Below are 19,391 nucleotides of genomic sequence, written 5' to 3' on the forward strand. Positions count from 1 at the left end.
ACAGGCCACAGTCCCAAAGGCTTCTCTGTTTTTACAGGCACCAGGAATCCAGACTGGGGTCTCCTTGGCTGTTTGTGAAGGGTTCCAGGCTCAGGCTTCTGCGCGTCCCCTCCCCCCATCCCACAGCCGGCAGTCATCAAATCTACAAACTTTGTTGCCAATTATTGGCCTTGGCCAGGTGCTAGGAAGAGAAGGAGGAGGGCCTGTCTGGCATGAGGCCGCTGGAAGTTTGAGTAAGGCTTTCTCCCTGTGTATCTCCCCAAGCGGCACACAATGGAGATGGACAGGGCACCAAAAACCTCTTTCAGATGCTTGGCCTTTCTGGGCGTGGCACCCATCAGGGCTTCTTGGGAACCCCACCCCCCACCCCTAGACCCCTGGGGCCAGGATCTCACGTACCCCTCCTAGAACAAGGAGATCAGCCATAGGAAGACTTGACCTTATGAGGAATTTAGATAATACTGAGCCTTAACCCTCTAAGAACCAAAGCTTAGTTCTCCAACTGCCCCTCCCCCAATTCCCTCTAGGTGTTACAAAGCTTCCCGGGGGAAATCACACATTTCCACGCGTTTCCATGCTCCCTACAGTGGAGGCTACACCACATCATTTCTGTTTATCAAAATGACTCAGGGTCATTACTGGAATCTCAACGAGTGTGTCTAATTGAACTACTTTGACAATCTTCTTAACATTGGATCCACTGGCTCCACGTGCACTTTGTATTTCATGCTTTTCCTGAGTCAGTTTTTCTCTCGGACCTCAGATTTGACAGCTTGGCTTTTGAAAACAACTGCTTGGTGTATCCCTTGCTCTGCTTCTCTACTAACTCACCTATTCTAACTTGGAGCCAATTTTTAACTGTCTCAGATTCCTCTAGGTTTCTCAGGAGCTTAACTCCTGCTGTAGAGAGAGGTAGCTCTAACTAGATTGTGGAAGAATACTTCCTCCCATCATCTGCAATGCCTGTCTTCAAGCAGTTTTGGCTTCTTGTTCCGGCTCCTCTGTGTTACTAGCTTGGTGTCGGTCACCTAGTCCTGCCCCCTAAGTACCTGCTTCCAGCTGTCACTTTCTTGCTGCAGGACTTTTTCTGCAGGCAGTGCTGTCGAATAGCCATGCATGTTAGACTTCTGCACAAACTAAGAATTGGTAAGCTCTGAGTGAGGGCTTACTTAGCTTTCCTAAGACTAAAGGGCATGCATTTTGGCTTTGAGTCATGCCTGTTTTGACGGCCCCACAGACTGACTGACTCTGTGTGTCTGCTCCTACTCTGCGTAGCTGATGTGATACAGAGCTTTGCTTTTTGAGTATTAGTTAAGACATTGTTGCTTTCTGGGGCGCCTGGGTGGCTCCTTGGGTTAAGTGTCAGACTTCAATTCAGGTCATGATCTCACCCTTTGTGAGTTCGAGCCCCGCACTGGGTTCTGTGCTGATAGCTCAGAGCCTGGAGCTTGCTTCTGCAATTTATTGTACATGTATTCCTATAATTCCCGTGCAATGGAGAAATAGAGTCTCTTTCCGGGAAGGGACACAGATCAGCTATTCAAACCAAGCACATGAGAGGTGCAGAAGAGACCGTTCAAGGTGAACATAAACGGCTTGCTGAAGATCTCACAACTGTTGAGGGTAGATCTTAGAATCTCCTTCATAGCTTCTGGTTCCCAGTTAAATTTTTCAGTATCTTGCCAGTAGTTTATTTATTTATTAAAAAAAAACTTTTTAAATGATTATTTATTTTTGAGACAGAGAAAGAGACAGAGCATGAGCAGGGGAGGGGCAGAGAGAGAGGGAGACACAGAATCCGAAGCAGGCTCCAGGCTCTGAGCTGTCAGCATGGAGCCGACGCAGGGCTTGAACTCGTGAACTGCGAAATTATGACCTGAGCTGAAGTCGGCAGCTTAACCAACTGAGCCCCCCAGGCGTCACTATGTCACCAGTGGTTTAAATAATTATTTGTTACACATTTGCAGCAGAAGCCAAGATGTACAGGTGCAATGGATACAAGGATATGTATTCAGCTTGTGCCCAGAGGAAGCATCCCTCAAGAAGTTGAGTTTTAGGACCCGATCTGGAAACGGATACCTTGTGTAATCTGCCTGACATAACCCCACCTGACCCTAGGTGAACCAGGAATTACATTCTCCATGTTTGGGAGATGACAAAGCTGAATCCAAAGGGGTAAGGTGGATGGCCCAAAGTCAATCAGAAGTGTCGGGCCAGGACAGAGCCTGGTACCTGGGGCCCTGAGTCCTAGCCATCTGTTCTCCAGAAAGCCCATGTTCCTCTTTCTGTTACATCAGCCGATTTCTGGAGAGGGATCCTTATGCTTGAGAAGAGAAAGCCTGTGGAGACGCTGGGCTGGAAATGGCAGGGCCATGGGAGGAGCCCCTAGAGAGAGCCAAGAGGGACCTGCCACTTGACTCACATCTCTGTCAACACCCAGGCGCTCGCTTGGCCCCTGGGGACTTGCTCGGCTGTGGAGAACGATTCAAAGTGAATGACACTGGACGCTAAGGAGTTCACACGGCTGTGTGGATGGACACTGAGAGGTTATCTTCCCCCCAAAGCCAGCAATGAATAGAAGTCCAACAACCGGCAAGGTCAAAATCCTCAAATCCGGGATTATTGCGAGAACCTCCCACCTGGTCTTCTGCCTCTTCCTCTCTCTCCTCCAATGGATGGTCCACACGGCCACCCAAAAATAAGCCTTCTAAACCACATGCTTACAAACCTTCAATAACGTTCTGTGGCTTGTAGGAGAAAGAAGCCAAACGCTTCATGGGTTATTAAAAGACAGGCAGACACTTCATCCACCAGCCTTTTCATTTCTCAGTTTTCCTCTTTAGGTGACTTCTACCAACTTCCTCCAGTTGAAGTCCCCTTCCTGCACTCCATGCATTATTATCCGGGGCCTCTGAACAGCCGTTTTCCCTGCTGCACTGTCTTCTCCCCTCAGAGCCAGAGGCCCGAATCCTACCAATGCTCCAGGATCCAGAAAAAGTGCCCAGAAGCGCTCACTGCCTCTTCCAAATCCCTTCATATTTTATCCGTACCTCTTTCCAGGCATTTATCACACTCGATTCGGTATCGCTATTATTTATAGATATGTCAGATCTCAACTTTCAGACCATTTTTTTTAAAAGTAGGATCCTCTTCTGGTTTATTTTTACATCCTTTGCAGGATTTAGTGGTGCCCTGATCACAGGAGATTTATCGTGGCAGACTAAGAACTGCATGGAATTTTCAGCCACGGAGCCTTGGATTCAAATTCTAGCTCTGCTACTCACCAGTGGCCTGACCTTAGCCAAGGTGTTGAACCGTCCCGGGCCTCAGTTTCCTCATCTGAAGGAAGAGAATATCTGCTGTGCAGAGCTCTCAGGTGAGTTAGCAGTGAGTAAGATGTCAGACATGAGATTTGGGACAATTAGGTAATACATAAATGGCCACATTAATAAGTATTTGATGGGGGCGGTAGGGAGAAGGAATGCTCTGGAAAAAATGTGGGGGACAGAGATCCAGCTCAATTGGAATTGAGAAGTGAGAGACCTCTTTTGACCAAATTGAGAAAGCCCAAGAAGAGTGCCCCTCCCTTCCTCCTTTCTGACCCGAACAGAACAGCACCCCAGATAGGAAATCTCTGTCACTTTCACTGCCTCTCCGTCCCACGGCTGATCCTTTGCCTCGTCCGGTGTGGGGCAACGCCTTTGAGGTCCCCCCCCCAGGATCCTCTCCCCAAACCTCAGGCTGTGGGTGCTTGAATATGGCCCCCAGATGGCTCTGAGGAAGAGGGGTCGGCCCCGCCCTCCCCCCCATCCTGCCCACCTCACCCACCGGGCCCAATGAGAAACAGGTGATTGCAGAGGGTACCGGGAGAGACTTTGATCTGCCCGCTGCACGGAAGCCAGCTGGGCCGGGAAGGGGTAGTGTCAGATTTATTGCGGCCCTGAGCAGTACAGATATTAGGTTGGCTGTAGCTCACTGACCTCTGCAGGCTTTCCATTTTGGTCTGAGATTTATTACCTCCTCGGCTTTTTTAATTCCCAGGGATCTGTGCCTTTAACATTTCTGCACCAGCCCCCCCACCCAACTCACAAGGACTTCCTGTTTGCCGAGACCACAGATAAAGAAGACACAAAGCACAGAACACCAGCACCGTGTAATTTTTTTGTTCCTGACTCCTTAATTCCTCAGCCCTCCTGGATGTTCTGTCAAGACGCAGCCTGAAAGTCTAGACCGAGAGATATCTGTGATAGAAAATGTACATCAGTATTTCAAGTCCTCTGAATTTATTCTGGCCATTTGACAGTTGCTTGGAGATACAATCTCAATTTTTGCAATGGCCCCTTCAGCGAGATATTTATGGCAGATACAACTGTAATTATTTACCTGTAACAAAGTCCAGGTCTGTCTGTTTCAGGTGATTCAGGCAGCAGGGGGACAGGAAGGAAAGATCCATCTTCCTCTTGTCCAAAAGTTGACCTTTTGCCCTCAGGTCCCTGCCCCGCTCGTTATAAAAATGCCAAGGCACCGGGCATGGGCCATTTCGCATCCTCTTAGGGATGCCGGTATTGAAATAGGTGGACCAAAAAAATAAACCTGCGCATGATGGCGTGGCGAAAAGATGGATTTGGTGAGCTCCTTCAAGACGGGCTGGGGCCGTGCTTCATTCTGTCTATTTCCTGGTTCCTGCCTACGTGGGGACCAGACTCTCCATCAGTGTTTAGAGCTTCGACTTTTCCCTGCGGCCATATGCAAATGCATACCGGACAGTGGGTGCTGGCTCCCGGAACAGTCCCCTGCCGAGATTGTGCAAGAGTTCCAAAGCCCGTCATGCGAGAGAGCTTGGTGCCAGCCCCGTTTGTGCCCTCCTTGGCACGTGATGTCCGTCTCTGGTCTTTACTTTTACCAGAAAATGTTTCCCCAATTAATTGCCCAGTTTTGAGGACAGACAGAGTTTTCAAAACGCATTCGGAAAATCACCATCCGTCTCAAAGAGTCAAAGACCTGGCAACCCCGACCACATCCATAAACCCGGGCTGTGGATCCCGGGATGAATCCAAAGAAAAGACAAAGATTTTTCCGAACCCAAACAGCAACGAGGGAATAAATGTATCGCTGTCTAAGGGACTTTTTTTTTTTTTTACAGCACCCATATCTATTTGAAAGCCTATAAAAATTCCTGTGTGTTTGTAAAAACAAACACATTTCAGCCACGTTTATTTATATTCTTAACTAGTGTGCTTTTGTTAGGGCTGTTGTTGCTTGTGCTTTCGCTGGAAGCTCCTGGAACAAAAGGAATTTGTGTGACATTCAGTGCTTGGTGGTGGTGGTGGTGGTGGTGGTGGTGGTGAGACTGATTGTCCCGTGGCTCTTCTGGCATTCGCACGATTCAGAACCTTCTCACATTCATGCTGCAAAGAGCCGCCACACAGTGTCAACTGCAGACACGACCCTCCAACTTGCTTGTTTCTGTGCAATGGCAAGAAAAGTCTCCTTATTTTTTTTTTTTTTTCCGTTTCAAACTGTGACATGCGTCCTGGAATGTTTACAAATACCTCAAAGGAAGAAGCCAACAAGGACCACCTAGAGTCAAGTGATTGATTCCTTTCAGGGACTGCTTTTTCTAAGCTGCTTTTTCTTGCAGTCAGGTGAATATATTAGATTTTATTCGACATTAGAGGACGCCCACCTTTGGATCTTAGGGAAAACTCTTCATGCACGTCACTTTTAGCAGCGGCGCTGCTTCTCATTAAGTGGATGTGTGACATTATTGTTGTCAATTATTGATATTGTTGCTTCTCTAGTTTGTTACTATTTCTTCCTTGGGACTCTGAATACAGGAGCCCCCCAGAGAATGCAGAAGGAAGTGCTTGGTGTCTACATCCAAGCGGAAGGCAGTGTTCCCGGTACCCACTCTAGATAAAAGCCAAAGTCTGGGACCTGGCACGAGACCTGTCATGACAACTGTTCCTTGGGGACCCTTGGGCTCCTGCTCTGAGGAGGTGTGTCTACTGGTACAGAGGTGGGACAGAGGTGCCCCCACCACCACCCGGAGACAAAGGAGGCTTCTATTGAGTCCCACAATGGGTTGAGTCTTTCAACCATGAGCCCCTCCAAGGTCTTGCTCAGTCTTATGTCAGAACAGCATCTGAGTGCTTTGCTCCCTGGAGCCCTAATGGGTTTATCCAATCTCCGTGGCCATTGCAGCAGGGCCCCGAGGGCTTCTCCTGTCTTTCTAGAGAACATCACAGCAGATCTCAGCAGCGTATTACAGGGCCCAGACTGAGGCTAGTACTTAGGAGGCACCTGGCCCTTTCTGCAGGCAAAGGTAACCTGCAAGCCGGTGGCTTCCCAGTACAATCATAAGATCTCTGTTAACTCGTAGCGTTTGTTGCAAGATGTGTGTGTGTTGACTAATGTTATGGGCGTACAGAAATATGGTTACACCTAAGTAAAAAGCGGGACTATTAGATTTTATTCAACATTATAGGACTATTATGTGGTTAATGGAGAAGTTACACAATGTGAGGCACCATGCTAGATGAGGTAAGCCAGCTTCGCCGATGCCCCACAGCAGAAGAGCCCCCTAGCTAGGGTTAAGTCCCCAGTGGCTGATTTCAAAGCATTCCACCACTCTTTCCAGGCCAGAAATCTCTGGAATTATCCAGACGTGTTTTACAGATGAGGATCCCAGGACCTTGAGAAGGAAAGCTGGGTGCCCGTTGATCTCACAGCTAGTCATTGACAAAATCGAGTTCTCCAAAATCTGTCCATTGTGTCCATTGTCCATTGATCACTTGGGAGCAATTGAAAATAAAACACAGTCTGCAAGTGGCGTGAGCCCGGGGTAGTGAGGAAGGAGCAAAAGCCGCCACAGAGCGGCCGTTTGTTCTCTCAGGCACTCTGAGGGTTTTCCACAGTATTCTGTATGCTCCTGAGCCCCCTGCCTCCCCAACCAGCACGCATGCCAGCCTGTTTGTACAAGAACAGCGCGTTCCCATGAACTCCGGAAAGCAGGAAGCACTCCGAATTCACCCCGAGCAGGCGTTCCAAGCTGGCCTGGCGACCTGTCAGTCAGTGATCAATTTGCCCGTCACCGTCACCAAGCCTCTAGGAGATTAGCCAGCCCGGGACAGGTGGATCTGGTTTCCAAGCTAGAATCCATGGTGACTCCTCGGAGCCCTGCTGGAGGGTGGGCCCTGGGAGGGGAGAAGCTCTTGCAAGCCCCAAAGCCCCAACAAATCCTCCCCCGACTGGGGAGGGCACCAGACAGCCAGACACCCTAGCGGAACCGATTTGGCACACCCGGGAGCAGCTGACGTTGCTCTCCATTTTGCACGGTGCATCTTGAGAAGCTGGGGGCCTAAGCCTTCCTGGGTGGCAGGGTGGGTACTTGGAGCCGATAGGTTTGCTAGCCTTGTTAAGCACTCAGGAAGCAGGAGTAGCATGGCTTCGTCTTGCATTTACAGCCTGTTGTTTCCCAAAGAGCCTTCATACCCATTATCTTCCACAGACGTTCTGCTCACAAAAGCGTTGCAAGTATATTTGAGAAGGGATTTGGCCAATGTGGCAGGAAAGATCCAGAGGAGAAACGAGCGCCCGCGGGTCATGTCATCGGTCGGCCTAACGGGCACAGAGTCTGCCTTTCCCGACTGCTGATCACAGCGTCTTCCTGCTCTAGCAGTGTTCTTCTCAGGAAAGCTTTCTCATTTCAAGCTCTCTTGGTGTCTGTATGACTATAGATATATATACATACACCCTGATTAAAACCCTTCAACTACACGATGGAGTCCAAACTCCTTACCAGAGTTTCTGAGTGCTTTATGACCTTCTCCCCCAACCTCTAATTCCCTGAACCCACTGGAGGACTTCATGCCTCTGTACTTCCTCATAAGCTATTTCTTCTTCTTGTCGTACATTCCCTTCCCCTGTCTACCTGGAGAACTCCTATTCATTCTTCAAAACCTTCCCCAGGCATTAGCTCCTCTCCCCATAACCTTGAGGCACGCATCCTCTGGATCATTTCGTAACTTTGTACATCTGTGAGCTCAAAGCCCACATACACAGAGGTCTCTCCGTCTCTCATTCATTAGGCTGAAAGACTATTCTTATGGTAACATTTGGAACTCAAACGCAGCACAATGCCTAACACATAACACGTACCAAATAACAGCTTGCATCCTTGGCCTGTAAAGAGGATTCCACTGGCACGAATCTTCCGAGGAGTTTGGCCCAGGCACCGGGGAAGGGAAACACTCTATCATACATTTCTTCTTAGAGCCCGAGAGGCTTAAGCATGGCATCGTAGCAGGGATGACAGACTGGGACTCATTCCTGAGCTCTGTGGTGACAAATGGCATCCCTTGTGGTATAAACGAGGCCCTGGTTACAGATCCAGGAGCCCAGGCCCGTACTCTAGCTGGTCTGCCTGAGTTGACACTTGGCACTATATGGCTCCAGGACACGTAAAACATGGTGGCCACAGTAGATGACCAGCTTCATGGCATTAACTTCCAGACTGACCTGCTCCCTCATGACTCTGGAATCATCACCCATTTTCTAGATTCCTTCAGTTCTGCTCCCAGATTTGTCCTACCCTTTGCCAACCACTACCATTTTTACTTGTGATTCCTTTCTTTCAAACCTCTCTCTCTCTAGACTGCATAATTACAGACTGTTCGTGACCTTCTTTAACAGAACTGCCCCAGGGTAGACTTTTCCCAGTAGTGCAGCCCAAGCTAGCCCACAGTCTCTATTTCTTCCTCCCAGGGCAGCTTGAACTGGGCATGGTCCAACCTAGCAAAGGACTTAGAAACTACGTCCTAACTCTGAATGGAGGGACTCTGTTATCACTTATGGCCTTGGAGACTGCACCCCGGCCCTGCCTTCCTCAAGCTCTTTTGGCCATAGTCCACCAAGATCTGGGGATTAGTAAAGCAAAACACCCCATTTGGGGTCTGGGTGTCTCAGATGTTTCCTGCTGCCCAGGGAAGATTTCCAGCCTGGGCGAAGGTCCACCAAGTCTGAGAAATTTGTCTGAATTCATCAAAGTCATATTGGGACATAAAACTCAAAACCCCTCTCCCCAGCGGGAATGCTCCACTCTGCCAAGACACCAGCATGTCCTGCCATCAGCAATAATTGCAGACAAGAATGGAAGAACCATGTGAGATAAAAAAGATTTTAAGTTGTCCGGCCATCCGAAATTGTCTCTGGTCACGATACAGGTGTCGGTTAGAGGTGGGGAAGGAGACCTGCCCCTCTGAGATTCACCTGCCACCCCAGCCTCCCACCCACCCCACCACCCTAGTTCTCAAACTCGTTATCTGTCACCCGTTCCTTGCTGAGCCTGGGCTATTACTTTCTCAGCCCAGCTAAAATTAACCCCTTTGTGTCCTTGGCCAATTCTGCAAAGTGGAGGCATAGAACAAGAAAAGGGCATCAGAGAAATCAATGGAAGAGAAGAATTATTGAAAAAAATTTTAAGTTTATTTCTTTATTTTGAGAGAGAGTGAGTGGGGAAGGGGCAGAGAAAGAGTGAGAGAGAGTGAATCCCAAGTGTGATTCCACCCAGGGCTCAAACTCATGAACCGTGAGATCAGGACCTGAGCTGAGACCAAGAGTCAGACGCTTAACCAACCGAGCCACCCAGGTGCCCTGAGAAGAATTATTTATATTTGCCATTGTATTGCTTTTGAGCTCCTTGGAGAAATATTCCCAGATACTGTAGAATTACCTTGAACCATTTTAAATGGCTCAAAAACACTGTGCTTGAAAGGCATCTCGTTCTTTGACAAAACATGGGCACCAGGGGTCTGCATAGGAAACAAAAGGGGCTGTCACCCTTGGACAGGAAGGCCCACCTGAAAGCATCACTGGCTCTGCCTTGTAGACCATCAGGACTGGGTGCTGAAAGTCGGCCATGGGATGGAGGGGGGTGAACAAAGAGAGGCGGAAGACAGAGGCCTATTGGACAAAGTCAGAGTCCATATGCCAGACCAACAGGAAAAGCCAACAATGACAATGGGGTCCCTGGGTGGCTCAGTCGATTAAGCATCCAACTCTAGATGTTGGCTTGGGTTGTGGGATGGAGCCACCCCCAAAGCCTGGTCAGACGGTGGGCACTTCTGGGAGGGCAGGGTCCTGCGCTCAGCGGGATCTGCTTGGTAACAAAGAAGGAGAGAGCCCAGGACAAGTTACGAGATCCAGCCGATGGGCTGGTGAGAGTCTCAGGCCTGGCTATTCCGGCCTCCCTAGCTGGCCCTGCTGGGGTGACTGCCATGGGCGCCCTTCTCCTATGGTTAAGATAACCCCTGGGCTTTATCTCATCTACATGTTTATATGCTTTGGTTGAATTAATCAATGAATGGGTTGGAGAAGCAAACTCTTGAATGGTGAGTAGGAGTTAAGTGGGAAGAGGAGAAAAGACACCCCCGGCAGAGGAGTACTGGGTGCAAAGTCCCAGGGATTGCAAACGTCAGGCCTGTCGAGGAGCCCACGTGATTGGTGAGGTGGGAATGTTCCAGGTGGGAACTAGGAGGGTCAAGGCTGGGGGAGGGGGGCTGGGCAAGGGCCCCATCCTGGAAGGCCTTACAGGCTTTTTTATATATTGTAGCCCCTTCCAGGAAATATAGAGATATTTGCCTCGTTTTTAGTTACTTTATTATCTGTCTTTCCCAGTACCGACAAGGAGGTGGTATTTCCAAGTTGGTTTGGGTGGTTGAGCGACTGGATAGGGAGTCCCCTCTGAGAGCACAGATCCTGAGCAGTCCCAACGTTCAGCGCTGGCTTCCGTATGTGCCCTTGTGTGATTCTCCAGAAGCAGAGTTGGTGTGTTTGGGGGCAGGGGGCAAACCAGCGGGCTTCGTCCTGGGTGTCCCTCCTTCCTCTCCACAGTGTGACTCAGACGGGAGCTCAGTGACCTGGTTTGCAGCCCCTGGCTCCTTCGTTGGGGTCTTTTTTTTCCTAGGAGGCAGGCCAACGTGTCCCTTGAAACGGGTGGCTCTTGGCTGCACTCAGCCTAAAGTTCTCTCTGCGGTTCCGCGGCTGGGGTGGTGCCTGCTGGGGCTCCAGTTTAGGCTCTCAGATCTGCTGTCCAGTTGGCCCTGATTTGTAATCTGCAAGTTAACTGCTGGCAGCTGGCCGAGTGAGAAGCGGCTCTAAGATAAGGGTGCCCCTCTCCAGTATTTGCAACGGAGCTGTGAGAGTCCAGACAGCCTGCAGAGGCCTCAGCCAGGTCTGGAGGGGCGGGGCCGGCAGAGGGTGGGTGGCCCAGGGCCCCTGGATAGAGCGGGACACATCCCAGCCAGAGGAGTAAAGCGCTTTTGGGCTGGGAGTCTGGAGCCCTGGGTTCACCTTCCAGCTCCCACCCGAAGAAGAAGTGGCGCATTTCCTCTCTCTGAGCCCTGTCCAAATCATCTCCTCGTGTCCCAGATGGCATCTGTGAAAGGACAACATAAGGGTTTAAAGCTCCGTGAGAATTCGCTGGAGAAGAAAGATGGACAGGGAAGGCTCCTTCTGTGGGGCTCACCTGACAGGGGTGCTTATGAGGATTTTGGAAATTACACATTTTAATGATTATGTATTTATGTCAATGGACATTAAGATATGCGTGAAATAAAACCTGTGATTTGTGGCCTTTATTGTTTAGATATGGCTAAAGTACAAATGTAGGGATGCCTGTGTGGCTCAGTCAGTTGAGCGTCAGACTCCGGCTCAGGTCATGATCTCACAGTTAGTAGGTTTGAGCCCTGCGTCGGGCTCTGTGCTGACAATGAGGAGCCTGCTTCTGATCCTCTGTCCCCCTCTCTCTACCCCTCCCCCTCTCACGTCTTCTTTCTCTCTCTCTGAAAGGTAAATAAACATTAAGAAAAATAAAGTACAAATATATGGTATCATATGTTTGCACTATAGGAGGATTAGGAGGAACCTAACAGAGGACCATGGGGTAGAAGAGGGGGGGAAATAGTGGGAGAGAGAGAGGGAGGCAAACCATGAGAGACTCTTGAATGCCGAGAACAAACTGAGGGCTGATGGGGGCGGGAAGGGGGGGATGGGCATGGAGGAGGGCACTTGTGGGGATGAGCACTGGGTGTTATATGGAAACCAACTTGACAATAAACTATTTTTAAAAAAATAAAAGAAAAAGAAAAGAAAAATAAAGTACAAATATAAATGAAGGTTTTTCAGGTGCTGATGTGGCAATGTTATGAAGTGTCCCCAAGCACCTGGAGACACGAGCCAGGGGCAGAACATCATCATTTCATTTCATCTTCCATCTGACGGCAGAGGCAGTCTGTCCCCATGCCCTGGCCAGGTGGATGTCACCCTTGCCAGCTCCATGGCGATGTGAGGGAACAGGCTGGAAAGGTTAGTACCTTAGCCTCCTCTGGGTTCACCCTCTTGTGTGCTGGGGTGACACCTAGGTGCCCAAGCCCCAGAGCATGTCCTTTTTCCATGACATCTGATGGCCGTTTTCTTCCTTGCAGGCATTTGTCCAAGGGGCATGACCGGGAGGGACTCTTATAAGTGCTGTCTTATGTTGTCTTTGCCGCAACCCCGGGAGGTGGGCTGCGAGGGGGTGGTGCGGCTACTATAATGACCTCACAGATATAAGACATTCTGGAAAGGAATGGAAGGGATGGAGGGGGAAAACCAAGTCATGCAGGCAGCAAGCAGCACACCTAGATCTCAGAAGCAGATCACGTGACTCTAAGGTCATTTCCAATGATTAGTTTTGGTTCCTGACGCTGGTTTCCCTTCTGGGAGGGGGGAAGGATATTAAAATTAAAAGAGCAGAAAGGTCACATTTAAGCCATTCTTTCTGGAAAAACAAATAAATAAGACCCTTTGAAATAAAGTCAAGGTCTGGGGAATGACTGAAAGTGGGCAATAGTTTTTAAACTGGAGGCTGTTTGAGGGAAACATCTCCCCATTTGGTAGACCCTCAAGTAGAAGGGAGGAGAGTAAGGCAAGTGGCAACGTCTCCATGCAGAGGGCTGAGATACTGTGTCTGTGGGCAGCTCACTGCAGGACCTGGGCAATTGCATGCACGGGGGGCCTTGTTTTTCACATCCTAAGAATGGGTTTACTAATCCTACTAAAAGGAGATAAGAAATGTGATCCTTTGATTAAAACTGTATTTATTAAAACCCGAAGGGTATATCTGGTGGCTCAGTTGGTTAAGCATCTTACTCTTGGTTCTGGTTCAGGCCATGATCTCATGGTTTTGTGACTTCGAGCCCTACATCGGGCTCTGTGCTCACAGCATGGAGCCTGCTTGGGATCCTTTCTCTCTCTCTCTCTCTGCCCCTCCCCTGCTCATGCTGTCTCTGTCTTTCTCAAAAATAACTAAACTTTGGGGGAAAAAAGTGTTCAAAATCTGTATTCTCAGGTTTATTTTTACCATCAGAGTCTTCATCATATTACATAGACAGTTTTCAACATCACTTCCCAAAATGCAAGCAGCCTGAGGGCCACGGGCCCAGCACATGGACCACTGGCATTCGTGATAGATAATCCCGTACACATTTGTTGAAGGTCAGAATGAACGACTAAGGAAGAAATGCGTGTGCCACAAGCTTGATCAGGAGGAGATTATGTCCCTTGCTCTCACACATCCCAACACCTAGCTCAGAGCCTCCGTGTAACAAACTCTCAGCAAATGTCCATTCAATGAGTGTGGGCTGTGGGGAAGCAATTTATAATCGACAAGGGACCACGGGCACTAAAACATAAGAGCCCTGTGCCACCAGATAACAGTCCCCAAAAAGGGAAACTGAAATTGCAGCTGCCCACTCAACCCATCTGGTTGCCAATGTTGATTTCAGTCAACCAACTGGTTATCTGGAAAACGACTAGCCGCCGTCCCTTGGTAACGGCCACTCCGGAGGATGAATTCAGCTTCTGAACCGATGTGCCTGTGGAAACAGAGAGAGACTCCAAGCCAAAGGCCAAATTACAAAGGTGAACCCGGAGCCCAAGGCCTGCCAAGAGTGCAGGAGTGGAACCAGCAAGAGCCCATTAGATCTTGAGAATGATCTCTGTGCTAATAATCTAAGCTACCATTAGCGACTTAGAGCAGAGTATTTTTGTAAAATGCTAGAATGCGTATGATTTTTATCTTGACATTATCCCTGTAATCATTGGTCCTGATTAAAGACTTCTGCCCCTCCAAGATGGATGGGCTCAAACACTTAAATATATGGTAATCTTTCACCTCTTAAATGCTGCGTCTTCCAAGACATTCTTCCATGCACTTCAATTTAAAGACCAGCAATTGCCTTTCTTCAACAATTTGTCATTCTTTCAACTGTTTGAGAAATACCAGAGTTGGGTCGGAGGGGGATGGTAAAAGATAATAATAATCCTAACAACCTCCATTCTTCCTGACTGAGGGAGTTAACGAAGCAGCGAAGAGTCTCGGTACAAGTTTTTTGCAATCGAGAGGCAAATACTTGAAACGATGCCAGAACGTGCTAGTGCTTGTTTCTTCATAAGGGTGCAGGGCAAGATAGTCATGAAAATGAAAACATCAGGTGTCTTTCGCTTTGTTCTCGGACATCTGGCTAATGCCACACAGGTTGGCATTCCCAGGGGACCCCTGTGGCATCTGACTCCCCAGCCTCCTTTCTCATGCCAACCCAGGTGTCCTCTCCCTCGGCCAGTGGTCCTCAATGGTCTGAGATACTTTCAAATCCTTTGGGGCTAGTTCCAGTCTCGGGCTGGGATTTCAAAGCACAGTTAACCGGGGCTGTGCGAACTCAGAGAGCAACATGGGTTCTTGGTGATGGACGGGGGTTGGGAGTTTTCTCTTCCAGGAGAAATTCTTGAACTTGGACAGCACTCACCCTGTCAGCAGCATCATAAGGAGCTCCAGCCAACAAGGGTATCTTCATGTAAATCTAGATGTTCCTCTTTCAAGTTGGCCTAAAGCAAGATAACTCTTCCTTCAGGAAGCTCAGTGTTCAAGGCCCCCCACAATCCACCTTCGGGCTCGTGGCTAGCACTTCTCCAAAAAGAACCTACCTGCTAATCATACCTAGTCACTCACTCTTCCCAGATACTCTGTTAGACTTCCTGTCTCAGGGTCCCTGCTCCCACTGCCCCAGCTCCCTAGAATGCCCTCCCTCCCTCTCTCTACTTGTTTGGACTCTGCGTGTTCATGGAAGCCCTTGTAAAGGACATCGTCTACCCCAACTCTTCCCCGGTAAGCCTGGTCACATGCAACCAGGCCCCGCCCATTCTGTCCCACTGGGGCCCTCGGCACGTGGGTCTTGTGTGAGAAGTGCCAGGCCACAGGTCCATCTGTCCTCCCTGGCTGTGAGCGACAAGAGGCTCGTATCCCATCACCTGGCACCGGGCCTGGCACACAGCAGGGTTAATGTTTGCTGCCGAATCTGAATTCTGCTCTTGGTCCTAATTCTGCCTGTTAGAGCCTTGGGAAGGAGACATCTATTTTCGATGTCACCCTAAAGCCTCGTGAACACAACTCTCCCACCTCATTCCTCTTCTCCCCCATGTCCCTTGGTGGCTACACTGCATTGTCAGCAAGTCCTGTTAGCTAGGGAGAACTTGAAGTTTTAATCAAATGGTGCGCATAAAGGGTTGACAAATAAAACTCACCAGTGCCCAGCTGCCATTAAATGTTAACACTAGATGATGCCTTTTGAGTCAAGGGACTGACAGTACTAATGAAAGGCAAATATGAAGAAACAAATGTATTTTGTAGATAGCCCAAACTCACCCTGGCAGCGAGGGTACAACCACTCACTTTGGGAGCAGCAGATGTGCCTTCCAGACCAGGCTCTGTCAGTCATGAGCCATGTGACCCCAATCAGGTTCCTTAGCCTCTCTGAGCCTCCATACCCCAAGAACCCCTCCCTCACCTGACTAATGTAAGGGTTAATACATGCAGAGCACTGAGTACAGTGACTGATGGATAGACTGACAAATAAGGCTGTGGGGAGAAAGAACTGAGACAGTCGGTGGAAGGGCACCTTGTCTTTGTGTCTTTCTGTCTTGAAGTCCCACTGATGGCAACACACTTGCAGAGTGCCCAAGCCAGATGCCTGGACTGTTCCTGACTTATTTCTCTCCTCCTGTCTCCATTTCCCCTTTCCCCCACCCCAAATGCCTTCAAGTCTACTGGTTCTACCTCGCTAAGATCTATCTATATAGCTTGCCTCTTTCCCTCAAGTCCACTGCCACCATGTTGGCTCAGAGGCAGAACATTTTTCACTGGGACAATGAGCAGAGCCAATGAATATCTATCATCAGTCAGAGGTCAATATAAGCATTGTGTCTTCCTCATGGTCTACTGGACCCTGTCAAGTGCTTCTATACCTCCTTGTTCTTTCCCTTTCATGGTCATTACCACAATTTGTGCTTTTCTATTCACTTCTGGTGTTGGATTTGTCTTTTCCACTAGACCTGAAGACTAATGACTCAGAGACTGTGTTCTCATCATGGTTCATCCCCAGCGCCCAGCGCTCATATGGTATGGACTTACTAAAGATCATGAATGAATAAGTGAATGAATGAATGAAACCACCATTCCAAAGGAACAGGACCTTCAGGGCAGCAATTATAGGCACCTAGGACTGAGTGAGGCAGCAAAGTGGGGGTTTCCTAGGCAACCAGCAAACTGCTGGGGCATTAAACACTGTGTCCTGGTGCTGGGGCCACTGTGGAAAATGAGAGACAGGACTTCAGACATCGGAGCTTGCCTTCTCATGGGAGAGAGATGCACACAGTGTACAAGTGGCTGGATAGACAAACCTAAGGTAATTATGAATTATGGTAAGTGTTTTGGAGAGAGCAAACAAGGGAACTTGAATTACACGGTCATGGAAGGCCTTTCTGAATAGTAATTATTTAGGACAGGAAGATGAGAAGGAACCCCATGAAAACTGGGGTGCAGGAGGAGGATTAGAGGCTAGCTTATTTGAGATCCAAAAATATATACCACCAGTGTTGTTAGAGCACAATGTGATATGATCAGAGCTACTGTGTGTGTGTGTGTGTGTGTATGTGCACGCGCGTGTGTGTGTACATCCCAAACTGTAAGGTGGGCTCTAGACTTCTCATTTCTCATCTCATCTCAGTTTTCTTACTTAACATGACAGATGTGAAGTTACAAGTAACCTGTCAATGACAGATGTGAAGGCTCAATAGAATCATATTCTCATGACAATCCCAGTAGAGACCCACAGTTGGGATTGGGCTACCTGGTTTGGTGTTGGGGAATACAGACAGGATGCAGAGAGTGAGCTTAGGGCTACACAAGAGTCAACGCTGGCAGCTTTCTTGACTTATCAAGTTTGTCTCTATATGCTCTTCTTCCATACGTAAATGCATTTTATACCTGATACATAGATTCATGCAGACATATACGTACAAATACAAGGACACATGGGTACAAATGAATACACAGATGAACAGGATACATGGGATCAAATAAAAGGAATACATGTATATATGCCTATAATCCAAATAGATGGTTTTAAGTATTAGTTTGTTTGTTTCAGGCCTATTCAACAATGACAACCCCGAGGATGGGAGGTGTTTTCTTCCTACAGCCTTCTTGAGGGCAAACTCACAGATGGAGAGGACCAGTAGTCTTTACCTTTAGAAGAGGGCCCCCTGGTTTTTAAAATGAGACTCTTGGTTGTTTTGATCAGGAGGCCAAGATTAGATGACTTCCTCCTTGATCCTTGGGAACTAGCAGCCAACTGCTGTCTGGTCACTAGACAGCATGTCCTCATTACCAACTGCTTTAAGGACACTAAAGGTCATAGTGTGGCTGCCTTGATTGTTCAAAGAGACCAAGAGCTATGTATAGCTAAATAATTGGGAAAATGTGGGAAACTCCCCCCAGCACTTCCTAATATGCTTTCATCTGTTAAGTTATGTCTACCATCTCCAAAGTCCCAGGTATCCTTAATTATAGGAGCCAGAGAATTCAAGTGGGGAACACCCCACTCAACTGTTTTCTCAACTTTCATCTACACAGTAAAGAATGTGCTTTTCCTTATCCAAACCACCAGCAGGGTACTCTCATTCTACATTTTGCTGATTGGTCTGCAAACATAATCTTCAGTGGCAAAAATCTTGAAGGGTTGCCTCGAGATTTGAGCATTCAATCAGTCTAAGGAATTTCTTTTGGCAACAATAGTTAGGCTTGGTCAGAACTCATGGGGCCGTGGTTGGCTCTGTGTCTCTGAGGTTGGGTATGCCTGGCGGTGTGGTTGAATATCACTGACTCTGAAGTTGGCCATGAGGTCTGTTTGAGGAAATTATGCTGATCTGATTTTGAAAAAAGCTGAAAGGAAATGGTGCTCTTTCTCCTGAAGAACAGAAGGCTGAAGAGCAATTAGATTTCTGTTTTCAAATTCAACAGTATCTATAACCTCGAGCCCAGCATGGAACACACCACAAGTTCTTGCAGTGGTCTTTCCACCATTGGAATGGGACCCTGTGGAAAGCACACCAATGTTCTTTCACCTCTACACCTCTGATGTACCTACTCACAGTGGATGTTCAGAAGATATGTGCCAACTTTTGAATTCATGAATGAACAGAAAAAAATTATATACTATTTTCATGAAAAAAACTAAACAAGAAGGCATGTGCTCAAGCTAAACAGGGATTTCTGGTGTATATTTGGAACAATTCCCAGACCAGCCAAGTGACAGCCAAGTGAGGATAGATTGTAAATAGGTTTATTGGAAAAGTTGAAGAAACTCTATCCTTGAAAGTATTTCAGAATTCTTAGTCATCAATGATGAATCCTTAAGTTTATTTATCTTCATGTAGATAGGAGACTGGATATGTCAAGTTTTCCCAAAGTTTTTGTCTCCAATTAGCATAGTTTTAAGTAAACCCCACAGTTACATGAATCTAGACTTGTAGGACATTTTAGTCTTTAATTCTGCCTTGAATACCACTGAATATAAAACAAGTTCTCAATACATTCATGGATGCTATAGACACCATTTAGCATACAGCAGGCATTCAGCACATGAGCCTAAATTCTCCCACACAGTGCCAAGGGCAGACATTGCTACTCAATCATGACACTCCCAAGGAGCTCAGGTGATGCCTCAAAATCCTTCTCAATCACCTCCAAGTAATCAGTGTTGCCACACAGGAAGAAACCAATCTGCCATTTCAGATTTAGTAATTCCCTACTCCAAACTTTTTGAATAAGGGTTTGTTTGAANCAGCAGTGTCTGAGACAGGAAGGGCTCCTGTATTCAAAACACTTTCATTCTAGAATACAAGGCAGATAATAAGAAGGTGGACCATAGATACATTTTACAATTTCAGACTCTTAAAAGTAAGGTGAATAAAATAAAGGAGAGCCAGGTAACAGAAAGTGGAGGTGGGGGGGG

The sequence above is a fragment of the Crocuta crocuta genome, unplaced genomic scaffold (genome assembly GCF_008692635.1).
Source record: "Crocuta crocuta isolate KB4526 unplaced genomic scaffold, BGI_CrCroc_1.0 scaffold18, whole genome shotgun sequence".
NCBI classification, from domain to species: Eukaryota; Metazoa; Chordata; class Mammalia; order Carnivora; family Hyaenidae; genus Crocuta; species Crocuta crocuta.